A 15735-nucleotide genomic window follows, 5' to 3' on the forward strand; every position below is an offset into this window, starting at 1 on the left:
GTGAGTGACTTGGAAATAACTTGCTTACGACGAAAATGCAGATATTTTTTTATTTTTTTTGAATTAGTTAATTCAAGTTTGAAAATTTTGACGATTTTTGTGAGAATCAATGTGAAATTTCAAACCAGGTCTTTCATTTTTTGTGTCAACAGCGTTTAGGTGAATACATTATGGCATTTAAGGCCCGTAACAACAATCAGAAATTAAGATTTACAAAATTTTGACGAATTTTTGAAAAATTAATTGACAATGAAAAGCGTGTAATTTTAATTTTCATACTGGCCTTGTTTAGAAAATCCAAAACTGTTATTTTTTCGCTTCGACAACCTCAGGATCTCAACATTCAAGAAAATATATGATTTATTTTTTTTGCAATGAGAAGAGTAATTTTTCCTTTTATCAAAAATTTTTTAAATGTTTAAGAAACTCAAAAATTCGATTATAAAGGAAATCAATGACTATGTTATTATAATATGTTTCCTGGATAAAGAGTTTTTTTAGAAAAATTTCACGAAAATAAGTTTTTTTCTTTTGTTATAGATGACGTATTAAAAATGGGTGGGTGGGTGGGAAACATTTATTTTTATTATAGTAAAATATCTTTGTGGGAGTTGTGTTTTACAGATGTGAGTGATCTGGAAATAATTTGCTTACGACGAAAATACAGATCTTTTTTATTATTTTTTTTAATTAGTCAATCCCCATTTGAAAATTTTGACGATTTTTGTGAGAATCAATGTGAAATTTCAAACCAGGTCTTTCATTTTTTGTGTCAACAGTGTTTAGATAATACATTAAGGTATTTATGGCCCGTAACAACAACCAGATTTTAAGATTTAGAAAATTTTGACGAATTTTTTAAAAATTAAATAACAATGAAAAACTTGTAATTTTAATTTTCAGATTGATCTTGTTTAGAAAATCCAAAAGTGTTATTTTTTCGCTTCGACAACCTCAGGTTCTTAACAATCAAAAAAATATGTAATTTCTTTTTTTTTTTTGTAATGAGAAGATTAACTTTTCCTTTTATCAAAAAATTTTTAAATGTCTAATAAACTCAAAAATTCGATTATAGAGGAAATCGATGACTATGTTATTATAATATGTTTGCTGGATGAAGTATTTTTTTTAGAAAAATTTCACGAAAATAAGTTTTTTTCTTTTGTTTTAGATAACGCATTAAAAATGGGTGGGTGGGTGGGGAACTTTTATTTTTATTATAGTAAAATATCTATATGGGAGTTGAATTTTACAGATGTGAGTGATATGGAAATAACTTGATTACGACGAAAATACACATGTTTTTTTATTTATTATTATTCCAATTAGTTAATCTCCATTTGATAATTTTGACGATTTTTGTGAGAATCAATGTGAAATTTCAAACCATGTCTTTCATTTTTTATGTCAACAGTGTTTAGGTAAATACATTATGGCATTTAAGGCCCGTAAGAACAATCACATTTTAACATTTACAAAATTTTGACGAATTTTTGAAAAATTAATTCACAATGAAAAACGTGTAATTTTAATTTTCAGACTGACCTTGTTTAGAAAATCCAAAACTGTTATTTTTTAGCTTCGACAACCTCAGGATATCAACATTCAAGAAAATATATGATTTCTTTTTTTTTTGTAATGAGAAGATTAATTTTTTCTTTTATCAAAAATTTTTTAAATGTCTAATAAACTCAAAAATTAGATTATAGAGGAAATCAATGACTATGTTATTATAATATGTTTCCTGGATAAAGAGTTTTATAAACAAATTTCACGAAAATAAGTTTTTTTCTTTTGTTATAGATAACGCATTAAAAATGGGTGGGTGGGTGGGAAACTTTTATTTTTATTATAGTAAAATATCTTTGTGGGAGTTGAGTTTTAGAGATGTGAGTGATCTGGAAATAACTTGCTTACGACGAAAATACAAATATTTTTTTATTTTTTTTTTTAATTAGTTAATCCCCATTTGAAAATTTTGACTATTTTTGTGAGAATCAATGTGAAATTTCAAACCAGGTCTTTAATTTTTTGTGTCAACAGTGTTTAGGTGAATACATTATGGCATTTATAGCTCGTAACAACAATCGGATTTTAAGATTTACAAAATTTTGACGAATTTTTGAAACTTTAAATAACAATGAAAAACGTGTAATTTTAATTTTCAGACTGACCTTGTTTAGAAAATGCAAAAGCGTTATTTTTTAGCTTCGAAACCTTAGGATCTCAACATTCAAGAAAATATATGATTTCTTTATTTTTTGTAATGAGATGATTAATTTTTCCTGTTATAAAAAAATTTTAAATTTCTAATAAACTCAAAAATTCGATTATAGAGGAAATTAATGACTATGTTATTATAATATGTTCCCTGGATAGAGAGTTTTTTTAAAAAAATTTCATGAAAATAAGTTTTTTTTTTGTTATAGATAACGCATTAAAAATGGGTGGGTGGGTGGGGCACTTTTATTTTTATTATAGTAAAATATCTTTGTGGGAGTTGTGTTTTACAAATGTGAGTGATATGGAAATAACTTGCTTACGACGAAAATACAGATATTTTTTTATTTTTTTTTTTAATTAGTTATTCCGCAATTGAACATTTTGACGATTTTTGTGAAAATGAATGTCAAATTTCAAACCAGGTCTTTCATTTTTTGTGTCAACAGTGTTTAGGTGAATACATTGTGGCATTTACGGCCGGTAACAACAATCAGATTTTAAGATTTACAAAAATTTGACGAATTTTTGAAAAATTAATTAACAATTAAAAACGTGTAATTTTAATTTTCAGATTCACTTTGTTTAGAAAATCCAAAACTGTTATTTTTTAGCTTCGACAACCTCAGGATCTCAACATTCAAGAAAATAATTGATTTTTTTTGTTTTGTAATGAGAAGATTAATTTTTCCTTTTATCAAAAAATTTTTAAATGTCAAATAAACTCAAAAATTTGATTATAGAGGAAATCGATGACTATGTAATTACAATATGTTTCCTGAATGTAGTGTTTTTTTAGAAAAATTTCACGAAAATAAGTTTTTTTCTTTTGTTATAGATGACGCATTAAAAATGGGTGGGTGGGTGGGGAACTTTTTTTTTATTATATTAAGATATCTTTGTGGGAGTTGTGTTTTACAGATATGAGTGATCTGGAAATAACTTGCTTACGATGAAAATACAGATATTTTTTTTATTTTTTTTCAATTAGTTAGTCTCCATTTGAAAATTTTGACGATTTTTGTGAGAATCAATGTCAAATTTTAAACCAGGTCTTTCATTTTTTGTCTCAACAGTGTTTAGGTGAATACATTATGGCATTTATAGCCCGTAAGAACAATCAGATTTTAGGATTTACAAAATTTTGACGAATTTTTGAAATACTAAATAACACTGAAAAACGTGTAATTTTTATTTTCAGACTGATCTTGTTTAGAAAATCCAAAAGTATCATTTTTTAACTTCGACAACCTCAGGATCTCAACATTCAAGAAAATATATGATTTCTTTTTTTTGTAATGAGACGATTAATTTTTCCTGTTATCAAAAAATTTTTAAAAGTCTAATAAACTCAAAAATTCGATTATAAAGGAAATAAATGACTATGTTATTATAATATGTTCCCTGGATAAAGAGTTTTTTTAGAAAAATTTAATGAAAATAAGTTTTTTTCTTTTTTTATAGATAACGCATTAAAAATGGGTGGGTGGGTGGGGAACTTTGTGGGAGTTGAGTTTTATAGATGTGAGTGATCTGGAAATAACTTGCTTACGACGAAAATACAGATCTTTTTTTATATTTTTTTTTAATTAGTTAATCTCTGTTTGAAAATTTTGACGATTTTTGTGAGAATCTATGTGAAATTTCAAACCAGGTCTTTCACTTATTGTGTCAACAGTGTTTAGGTAAATACATTATGACATTTACCGCCCGTAACAACAATCAGATTTCAAGATTTACAAAATTTTGACGAATTTTTGAAAAATTAAAAAGAACAAGTGTAATTGTAGCAGTTCGAAAATATTCAGGGCTTTTGTTGGTAGTACATTTGAGTGACCGAAACTCAGTGCTGCCTTATAGTGTCATCGAACTATTCGGCCGCCCCCGCCGCCTCCGTTCCATCATTCTTGGCCCTCTCCTAGAACTAACTCCTCGTCGAGTTATTTCCCAAACAAACTCCGTCGCGCGTCTGTCAGCCTCAGACAGCAGCTGTCAGAATGCCGTCCGCCCGGTTCACAGCACACAAAAATCCTCTCCTCCTCCTCGCCGCCCCCGAATTTCTTGCGTTGTCCTTTCGCAGCCGCCCCCGGGGCGCGGGTGCGGGGGCGCGGTGTCCGCTTTAAATTTTGATTTGGCGTTAATTCGGCGCATTTCGCGTCCGCATCCGGGGGCCGCGGGGGCGGCCCTCCTGTCACTTCGCCCGTTACTTACGGCCGGCGGCGGTTACCGGGCCGAGGGGAGTCGCATTGTTCGAGTGTTAAACGCACTCCCTCATAATGGAGTGTTAATTTTTTAGCACCTGGTCGGTAGAAGTTTCAAAGTTGATGCGGTGTCTGACTGATTTCAATTCCGTAGAATGGGGTAGAAACGTCAATCAAGCCTCCGTTCACGCAAATTCGCGAAAATGAATTTTTCACGAGCGCCCTTAAATAATTTACCCGAAATTATCTGCGTGATTTGTTATTGATTGGGGCCGGGGGCGGCGGCGGCGGGCGATTTTCCTACGTATGAATGTATAAGTGGCCGAGTGTCCGTTCGCGAGGCCGCTAAGACTGCGGGGAGGGCGACCAGGATCGATAGAGCGCCCCCTCCCTCCCCCCGCACTTTACACTTCCCGCAGGACTTTCACTCTCCGGACTCTGGACTTTCTCCTCCGCCCCAGCACAGCGGCGGCGTGCCGCGGTGCATGCTCAGGCGGCGGATGCACCTGCGGGCGCGGGGGCGCCGGATGCGTCTTGGGGCGGTAATTGCGGCATTTTTAGACGGGAAGCGGGGGTGGGACGCCGCCGACACCGCCGAAACGCGGTCAGGAGGCTCACTGGGCCACGGAGAGGGCACTGACTTGCGAGGAAGTTGAAGAGGATCGTTTGAGTGGCGTTCATGGACATCGACGGTTTCAATACCGTCATTATGTTGTTATTTTGTTCTGATGGACTTCTCGGCTTCCGTATGGAATATATTTAGCTCCCGGTGAACATATGTTCGATTAAATCTGGGTTCGTGGACAATCACGATTTTTTATCTCTGCTTAATTTCATAATTTCATTTATTATTTACGATTTTATTTTTCGAAAAGCGTATTTACGCTTTGAGTGGATAATACGACAATTTTACAAGTGATTTACAGAAACGTGACGTCTCGAAGTTATGCCTTCAAAATCTGACAAGGGTTGCTGTGTTAACAAATTTCTGGGCTTTGTTACAGTTTAGTTTTAATCTTTGTTTGTGGGTTTGGCTCAAGGTTGCTTACTTTGATTTCTAGTTCAAAAAACAAATCTTAGGTCAAGTCACCTCAATTAAGATCAAGTCAGGACAGATTAGGTCAAGTTAAGCCAGGTCAGGTAGATCAGTGGGATAAGTCAGGTCAGGTCAGGTCGGGTCACGTCAAGTCACGTCAAGTCAAGTCAAAAAAAATCAAATTGAGTCAAACAAGTCAAGTCACGTCAGGTCGAATCTGGTGAAGTTAAGTCAGGTCAGGTCAGGTTAGGCGCAGCCAAGTCAAGGCAGGTCTGGCTTGCTCAGTTCAATTCAGGCCAAACTGTTAGGTCAAGTCAACCCAGGTTAGGTACGCTCAAGTCAAATCAGGCCAAGTCAAGTCTAGTCAGGCTAGGTCAGAATATTTTGTTGAATTAATACATATTTTCAAATTTATGTTGGACAAGTATGCCAAGCTGAAAAATTTTAACATACAAGAATTCATAAATTACATTTTATTTTTGTAAATAAAAAGGTTTTGTTTAGGAAAATTTCATGAAAAAGATTTTTTTTTACTCGACGCATTAAAAGATGGGTGGGTGGGGGGGAAATTTTATTTATATTGTAATGAGATATTTTTGTGGAAGTTGAATTTTAGAGATGTATATGATCTGGAAATAAGTTGTTTACGACGAAAATAGAGACGGTGTTAGAATTTTTTTACTACCTGGTCTCCAACTGAAAATTTTGACTATTTTTGAGAAATGGAGTATAAAATTTCAAATCAGATCTTTCATTTTTTAGTGTCAGTAGTGCTTAACTAAATACATGGTGACATTTGGGGTTCATAACAACAAACAATTTTTAAGATTTATAAAATTTTGACGAATTTTTGAAAAATTAAAATAAAATTTAGACGCATCTGTGGCAGATTTTTCCACACTGACCTTGTTTAAAAAATCCAGAAGTGTTATTTTTTAACTTCGACAACCTTAAAATCTCAACATTCAAGAAAATATGTACCTTATTTCTTCCCCATGAGAAGACAAGCTTTTATTTTTATTAAAAAAATATTTAAATGTCTAACGAGCTGAAAAATTTTAATAAACAAGAAACCATAGATTACATAATTATTTTATTTTTTTGTAAATAAAGAGCTTTTGTTTAGGAAAATTTCATGAAAATAATTGTTTTTGTTATAGTTGACGGATTAAAAGATGGGTGGGTGGGTGGGGAAACTATTTTTAATGTATCGAGATATTTTTGTGGAAGTTGAGTTTTAGAGGTGTATATGATTTGGACATAAGTTGCTTACGACGAAAATGGAGACGGTGTTAGAATTTTTTTACTACCTGGTCTCCAACTGAAAATTTTGACTATTTTTGAGAAATGGAATATAAAATTTCAAATCAGATCTTTCATTTTTTAGTGTCAGTAGTGTTTAACTAAATAAATGGTGGCGTTTGAAGTTCATAACAATAAACAATTTTTAAGATTTATAAAATTTTGACGAATTTTGAAAAATTAAATAAAAAATTAGACGCAATTTTGGCAGATTTTTTCACACCAATCTTATTTAGAGATTCCAAAAGTGTTAATTTTTAGATTCGACAAGAAAATATGTACCTTATTTCTTTACCATGAGAAGATCAGCTGATATTTTTTATAAAAAAAATATTTAAATCTCCAATGACCTCAAAAATTTGAATATATAAGAAATTATAGATTACATCATTATTTTGCTTTTTGTAAATAACGAGCTTTTGTTTAGGAAAATTTCATGAAAAGGATTTTTTTTTGTTATAGTCCATGCATTAAAAGATGGGTGGGTGGGTGGGGAAACTTTATTTTTTATGTAATGAGATATTTTGTGGAAGCTGAATTTTAGGAATGTATATGATCTGGAAATAACTTACTTACGACGAAAATAGAGATGGTGTTAGAATTCTTTTATTATCTGGTCTCCAACTGAAAATTTTGACTATTTTTGAGAAAGTGAATATAAAATTTCAAATCAAATCTTTCATTTTTCAGTGTCAACAGTGTTTAACTAAATACATTGTGGCATTTGCAGTCCACAACAAACAATTTTTAAGATTTATAAAATTTTGACGAATTTTTGGAAAATTAAATAAAAAATTAGACGCAATTTTGGCAGATCTTTTCACACTGATCTTATTTAGAGATTCCAGAAGTGTTAATTTTTAGATTCGACAAGAAAATATGTACCTTATTTCTTTACAATGAAAAGATCAGCTTATATTTTTTATTAAAAAAATATTTAAATCTCTAATGACTTCAAAAATTTGAATATACAAAAAATCATAGATTACATCATTATTTTGCTTTTTTGTAAATAACGAGCTTTTGTTTAGGAAAATTTCATCAACAGGATTTTTTTTTGTTATAGTCCATGCATTAAAAGATGGGTGGGTGGGTGGGGAAACTTTATTTTTTATGTAATGAGATATTTTGTGGAAGCTGAATTTTAGGGATGCATATGATCTGGAAATAACTTACGACGAAAATAGAGATGGTGTTAGAGTTTTTTTACTACTTCGTCTCCAACTGAAAATTTTGACTATTTTTGAGAAATGGAATATAAAATTTCAAATCAGATCTTTCATTTTTCAGTGTCAACAGTGTTTAACTAAATACATTGTGGCATTTGCAGTCCACAACAAACAATTTTTAAGATTTATAAAATTTTGACGAATTTTTGAAAAATTAAATTAAAAATTAGACGCAATTTTGGCAGATCTTTTCACACTGATCTTATTTAGAGACTCCAGAAGTGTTAATTTTTAGATTCGACAAGAAAACATGTACCTTATTTCTTTACCATGAGAAGATCAGCTTACATTTTGTATTAAAAAAATATTTAAATCTCTAATGACTTCAAAATTTTGAATATACAAAAAAATCATAGATTACATCATTATTTTGCTTTTTTGTAAATAACGAGCTTTTGTTTAGGAAAATTTCATCAAAAGGATTTTTTTTTTTTGTTATAGTTCATGCATTAAAAGATGGGTGGGTGGGTGGGGAAACTTTATTTTTTATGTAATGAGATATTTTGTGGAAGCTGAATTTTAGGAATGTATATGATCTGGAAATAACTTACTTACGACGAAAATAGAGATGGTGTTAGAATTCTTTTATTATCTGGTCTCCAACTGAAAATTTTGACTATTTTTGAGAAAGTGAATATAAAATTTCAAATCAAATCTTTCATTTTTCAGTGTCAACAGTGTTTAACTAAATTCATTGTGACATTTGCAGCCCACAACAAACAATTTTTAAGATTTATATAATTTTGACTAATTTTTGAAAAACTAAATAAAAAATTAGACGCAATTTTGGCAGATCTTTTCACACTGATCTATTTAGAGACTCCAGAAGTGTTAATTTTTAGATTCGACAAGAAGACATGTACCTTATTTCTTTACCATGAGAAGATCAGCTTATATTTTTTATTAAAAAAATATTTAAATCTCTAATGATCTCAAAAATTTGAATATACAAGAAATCATAGATTACATCATTATTTTGCTTTGTTGTAAATAACGAGCTTTTGTTTAGGAAAATTTCATGAAAAGGATTTTTTTTGTTATAGTCCATGCATTAAAAGATGGGTGGGTGGGTGGGGAAACTTTATTTTTTATGTAATGAGATATTTTGTGGAAGCTGAATTTTAGGGATATGTATGATCTGGAAATAACTTACTTACGACGAAAATAGAGATGGTGTTAGAATTTTTTTACTACCTGGTCTCCAACTGAAAATTTTGACTATTTTTGACAAATGGAATATAAAATTTTCTTTTCTTTCTTTCATTTTTTAGTGTCAGTAGAGTTTAACTAAATAAATGGTGGCATTTGAAGTTCATAACAACAAACAATTTTTAAGATTTATAAAATTTTGACGAATTTTTGAAAAATTAAATTAAAAATTAGACGCAATTTTGTCGGATTTTTTCACACTGATCTTATTTAGAGATTCCAGAAGTGTTAATTTTTAGATTCGACAAGAAAATATGTACCTTATTTCTTTACCATGAGAAGATCAGCTTATATTTTTTATTAAAAAAATATTTAAGTCTCTAATGACCTCAAAAATTTGAATATACAAGAAATCATAGATTACATCATTATTTTGCTTAGTTGTAAATAACGAGCTTTTGTTTAGGAAAATTTCATGAAAAGGATTTTTTTTGTTATAGTCCATGCATTAAAAGATGGGTGGGTGGGTGGGGAAACTTTATTTTTTATGTAATGAGATATTTTGTGGAAGCTAAATTTTGGGGATGTATATGATCTGGAAATAACTTACTTACGCCGAAAATAGAGATGGTGTTAGAATTTTTTTATTATCTGGTCTCCAACTGAAAATTTTGACTATTTTTGAGAAATGGAATATAAAATTTCAAATCAGATCTTTCATTTTTTAGTGTCAGTAGGGTTTAACGAAATAAATGGTGGTCTTTGAAGTCCATAACAACAAAAACAATTTTTAAGATTTATAAAATTTTGACCAAATTTTGGAAAATTAAATTAAAAATTAGACGCAATTTTGGCAAATCTTTTCACACTGATCTTATTTAGAGATTCCAGAAATGTTAATTTTTAGATTCGACAAGAAAATGTGTACCTTATTTTTTTACCATTAAAAGATCAGCTTATATTTTTTATAAAAAAAATATTTAAATCTCTAATGACCTCAAAAATTTGAATATACAAGAAATCATAGATTACATCATTATTTTGCTTTTTGTAAATAACGAGCTTTTGTTTAGGAAAATTTCATCAAAAGGATTTTTTTTTTGTTATAGTCCATGGATTAAAAGATGGGTGGGTGGGTGGGGCAACTTTATTTTTTATGTAATGAGATATTTTGTGGAAGCTGAATTTTAGGAATGTATATGATCTGGAAATAACTTACTTACGACGAAAATAGAGATGGTGTTAAATTTTTTTTACTACCTGGTCTCCAACTGAAAATTTTGACTATTTTTGAGAAATGGAATATAAAATTTCAAATCAGATCTTTCATTTTTCAGTGTCAGCAGTGTTTAACTAAATACATTATGGCATTTGCGGTCCATAACAACAAACAGTTTTCAAGATTTATAAAATTTTGACTAATTTTTCAAAAATTAAATTAAAATTTAGACGCAATTGTGGCAGATATTTTCACGCTGATCTTATTCAGAGAATCAGAAGTGATAATTTTTAGATTCGACAACTTCAAGATCTTAATATTCAAGAAAATGTGTACCTTATTTATTTCCCATGAGAAAACCAGCTTTTATTTTTTATTAAAAAAATATTTAAATGTCTAACGAGCTGAAAAAATTTAATATACAAGAAATGATAGATTACATAATTATTTAATTTTTTTATAAATAAAGAGCTTTCGTTTAGGAAAATTTCATGAAAAGGATTTTTTTTTTGTTATAATCGATGCATTGAGAGATGGGTGGGTGGGTGGGGAATTTTATTTTTATAGTAATTAAATATCTTTGTAGAAGTTGAGCTTTACCAGTGTGTATCATCTGGAAATCATTTGTTTATGACGAAGACAGAGACGATGTAGGGATTTTTTTTTTCGTACTTAAACTCAAACTGAAAATTTTGGCGAATTTTGAGAAAATCACAGCGAAACTTCAAACCACGTTTTTCATTTTGTAGTGTTTACAATGTTTAACTAAGTACATTATGGCATTTGTAGTCCGTAACAACAATCAATTTTCAAAATGTATAGAAATTTGACTAATTTTTAAAAAATTAAATTAAACAAGTGGTGAAATTTAGAAAGAACTGACTTAAAATAATATTTAATGAATAAAATTTAGGCAGCGGATAAAATAGCTTTACCTCCCAACATCGCAGAATTTTAACAAAACATAAATAGAGAGCAGATAAAAGCATAAACAAAGACAAACGTTAAAATCGACTGTAATTTGATAAGATTAAAATTCTATCAAAATTCTATGACTGTTTCTAAACGTGATTTTTGTTGATGTAGATGAGGTACAAATTACAAAATAAAAAAAAAACTATTTTAAAGTTACATTTGGATTTTAGTAAAGTTTTTATACTTAGTTTAATAAACAGTGTTTTGGAAAAAGAGAATTAATTTTTAATTACCACCAGAATATACACAAGGATTTGTTTTCAAGCTTATTTTATGTCCAGCAACTCGTAAATTTTAAATTTAAGGTTAAAATAAAGTGTTGAGAAAGCTTGAAATTGTACATTTGTCAAAAGGATTTCGTTAATGAAAGAATCAGAAATTCGAGATTTTCCCTAACCATTTAATAACTGCTCATTTTCCTAAAATACAAGATTAAAATCAAATTTGTGTTCAATTATCACCGTTATTTGCTCTCCTTTGACTGAAAGTCAAACTTTGCGGTCGTCTAATCAGATTAAATTTTTTAAGAAAATATAACTCCCTCTCGAACCAACAATGTTTTAAAGTTGTTGGAAATATTTCTACAAAGTGTATATTTAATAACCCGATTTTTCCTCATTAGACTCGTCTCCTTGGAATTATCTTCGTCAGTTCGTATGTCATCTCGCGCCTCTTCTTCGTCGCTATCTCTAAAAACCCCCCGATCCGTCGATTTCCTGCTCTGCCCTCGATATGCAAAATCCGCGACGAGCCACCCCTGGCCGAAATGACCAGCGGCCGTGGGCTTCTAAACTTCACAGTGCTCGAGCTAGAGTGCGGGGCGAAGGGAGCGGACGAAGGGGCTGTAAACTTTCCCTTCTCAAAGATCAATACCTCTACTCTAGTCCGGCGTCCAGCGGGTAGCTTATACTTGGACTTGATGCTCGTCCTGCCGAACGCTCTCCTGCTGTCCCTGCTGCTCTTCCTCCCCGAATTATCCTGCGAGCGTGGCCGCTTCCTGCTGATGGACAGCGGGAGGACGGCGTCGCCTTAATTGCGGCCAGCAGGAGCTCCCTTAGCAACGTCGTCCTGAAGGATTTCCGTTTAGCGGGTCCTGCAGGATTGCGGTAACAGGCTTGCATGAAAATGGAGGAGAGTGGGAATCCTTGTCCCGGCTTGCATGTATAATGGATGCGGGGCGGCGGCGGGCGGCCGCGGGGACCGAGCGGAATTAATGCTAATGCTGAAATTATGTTATTAATTTACAGGAGCAATTATCGGCGGCGGCGGCGATCGGAAAAATGCGCCGCCGACGAGAACTTCGGGAATAGATTATATTTGCGGGGTTCAAATGCCTCCGCAACTTTGGAAAAGTTTAAGGATATCAGTGGGAAAGGTCAGGTTCGAGTTGCTGGAAAACATCAAAAGTTTAGAAATGAGATATGTCAGAATTCTGGGTTATTTTCGAGGATTTCCGGACTATCCCGGCTACATCAACATCGGGCTTCAAGTAGATTCGCATGCACGGCGGTTTCGGTACAAGGGAGGGGCGGCGGGGGCTGGGAACGGCAGATGGGCGAGCACGCGATTTTTTCCTTGTTAACTATTTACTCGTGCTATCGATCTCCGGTGACAAAAATCGCTTTATTAATTTACTCAAAGCCGGGAATTCGAATCCACGCAAATTTAACTCCAACATTTTCCGTGTCATTCTAACTCAAGACCATGTTGTGTTCGCTGCGATTTTCCTCGGTAAACATTTTTCCGCCACTGCGCCCTTATTATGAAGAGAATCATCGAAATAACCCTTCAACGGCGCGCTTGATCTCGTCTCTGTGTCCTTTTACTTCTATTAGATTTTCTCCGGCGTTCCTAAGAAATGTGGACGAAGAAACGTCGGAAAGAATGTTCGTATGTAGTGCAGATTTGGTAAATTCAAGTTTCGTACAACAATTTGTTCGGAAAAGTTTTACGTACGTTTGTTTTTGTGTTTCGAATTCTTGTTATAACTAAAAGTGGAGGTGGTGCCGTACCTTCCCCTAGCTGACATTTTCCGGGCTACGATCGAAGCAACATTAAAACAAACTAAATGAAGAAATTATTCTAAACAAGTGCCGTAATTTATATTGATCATTAAAAGACGGTCGTTAAGTTCTACGAAAAATGTTTAAATATCTGTCGTATAATTTATTAATTTTTAACTTTTTTTTTCGAAAAAAATGATGGAGGTGTCAACATAGATTGGATTTTTCTTTATTATTTCAACAACAGTCGCGATCCTGAGCGAATTTCTGATAAGATAAACCTTTTTCTCGATCGATCTGAATAACTTTTATTTTGTCGCAAAAATGGTGGATGCGCCGGGATAAATTTGCGGCTTTTTTTTCTCTTTAATTTCAACAAATACTATGAGTTGAGATTAACATTTTTCTTGATTACTCTGAACATATTTAATTTTTGTAAAAAAAATGGTAAAGGCGCCAAAAGCTATTTGATTTTTCTTGTTCTTATGTTTTGCATTTTTTTTCTTAGTTTTTTCTTCACAACAAGAAACTGGAAAAAACAATTCGAATTTCACACCGAATATTTCGAAAATATTGTCCGTGAATCTAAAGAGGCTGTATTTTTGTAATCAGCGCGTTAAGATCTATAACCATGAATTTTTTGAAAATTTTTACACGACTTTTCAGAAATAAAATTTTCCCTTATGTAAATTTCGACCCATTTTCGACTTTTCGGAATTTAACTACATACATTTTCTGGTAGATTCCTGGTCCTGATAAAATTTTCGATAAGATAAACATCTTTCCTAATCGCTCTGAGTATCTTATTCTTTTCGAAAAAAAAAAAATGGTGGAGGCGTCTAGATAAATTAAATTCTCCGTTATTATTTCCACAAAATCGCAAAAAAATCACGAATTCGTCATCCTGAGTAAATTTCTGACAAAATAAACCTTTTTCTCGATCGAACTGAGCAACTTTTAGGTTTTGTTGAAAATGGTGGATGCGCCGGGATAAATTTGCGGTTTTTTTTTTTTTTCCTTATCATTTTAACAAATATTGCGAAAATTAACACCGATTCGTGATCCTGGACAAATTTCTGACAAAATGAACCTTTTTCTCGATTGATTTGAGCAAGTTTTATTTGTGTAGAAAAAATGGTGGGTGCGCCAAAATAAATTTGTAAATTGAACAATCGGATAATTGAAAAATCGAAACATCGAAAAATTGAATAATTGAAAATTTAAAAATTCCGAAAATTGAAAAATTAAAATAGAAGAACTGAAAACTCGAGCAATCGAAAAACTGAAAAATCACAAAATTGAAGGAAATATCCAAACATTGGGAAATCTGGGAAATGGAAAAGTCAAAAAAGCAAAGTCGAAAAATCGCAAACTTAAAAACCCGAAAAATTGAAAAACTGAAGAACTGAAAAATCAAAGCTTTCGGACATCGAGAAATGGGAAAATAAAAATAGATTAATTGAGAAATCGAAAAACTGAAAATTCAGAAACCTCAAAATTTCAAAAAATAAAAAATATTGAACAACTGAAAAATCGAAAAATCTAAAATTTAAAACATTGAAAAATTAAAATATCCTAAAATTGAAAAATGGAGAAATCGAAACATCAAAAAACAAAAAATAAATAAAAATTCGAAAAACTAAAATTTAAAAATCGAAAAACTGAAAAATCAACAAATCGGAAAATCGAAACTCGAAAATTTAAATAATTGGATAATTCAAAAATCGAAATATCGAAAAACCAACAAACCGAAAAGTCGCAACATCAAAAAATTTAAAAACTGAGACATCGAGAAATCGAAAAATCAAAAGATCGAGAAGTTGAGGAGTCGAAAAGTCTAAAAATTGAGAAACCAAAATAGGCCAAAATCGAAAAATCGAAAAGTTAAAAATGAAAAAATTGAGAAATCGGGAGACTGAACAATCAAAACAAGAGATCTCAAAAAATTGAAAAATCGAAAATTTAAAAATTCGGAAAATTGAAAGATTAAAATACCTATAGAAGAATTGACTCGAGCAATTGAAAAATCTATAATTTTAAAAATTGAAATTTAAAATATCGAAAACTTGAAAAACTGAGAGATCGAAATATAAAACAGTCGACAAGTTAAAAAGTCCAAAGCTTAAAAAACGAAAAATTGAACATCTAAAACGTAAAAAGTCGAGAAATCGAAAAATCCAGAACTCGAAAAATCGAAAAGTAGAAATATGTACTAAAAAATTCCAAAACTGAAATATCAAAAAATTGATAACTAGAAGAAAAATTGAAGAATCGAAAAACTGAAAAATCACAGAATTGAACGAGATTTCCAAACATTGGAAAACAAAAAAAAATAAAAATTGGGAAATGGAGAAGTCAAAAAAACAAAATCGAAAAATCGCAAACATAAAAAACCGAAAAA

This window comes from Zophobas morio, unplaced genomic scaffold (assembly GCF_036711695.1).
Source record: "Zophobas morio isolate AGI-343-1 ecotype UQ-CSIRO unplaced genomic scaffold, CSIRO_AGI_Zmor_V1 ptg000081l, whole genome shotgun sequence".
Classification (NCBI taxonomy): Eukaryota; Metazoa; Arthropoda; class Insecta; order Coleoptera; family Tenebrionidae; genus Zophobas; species Zophobas morio.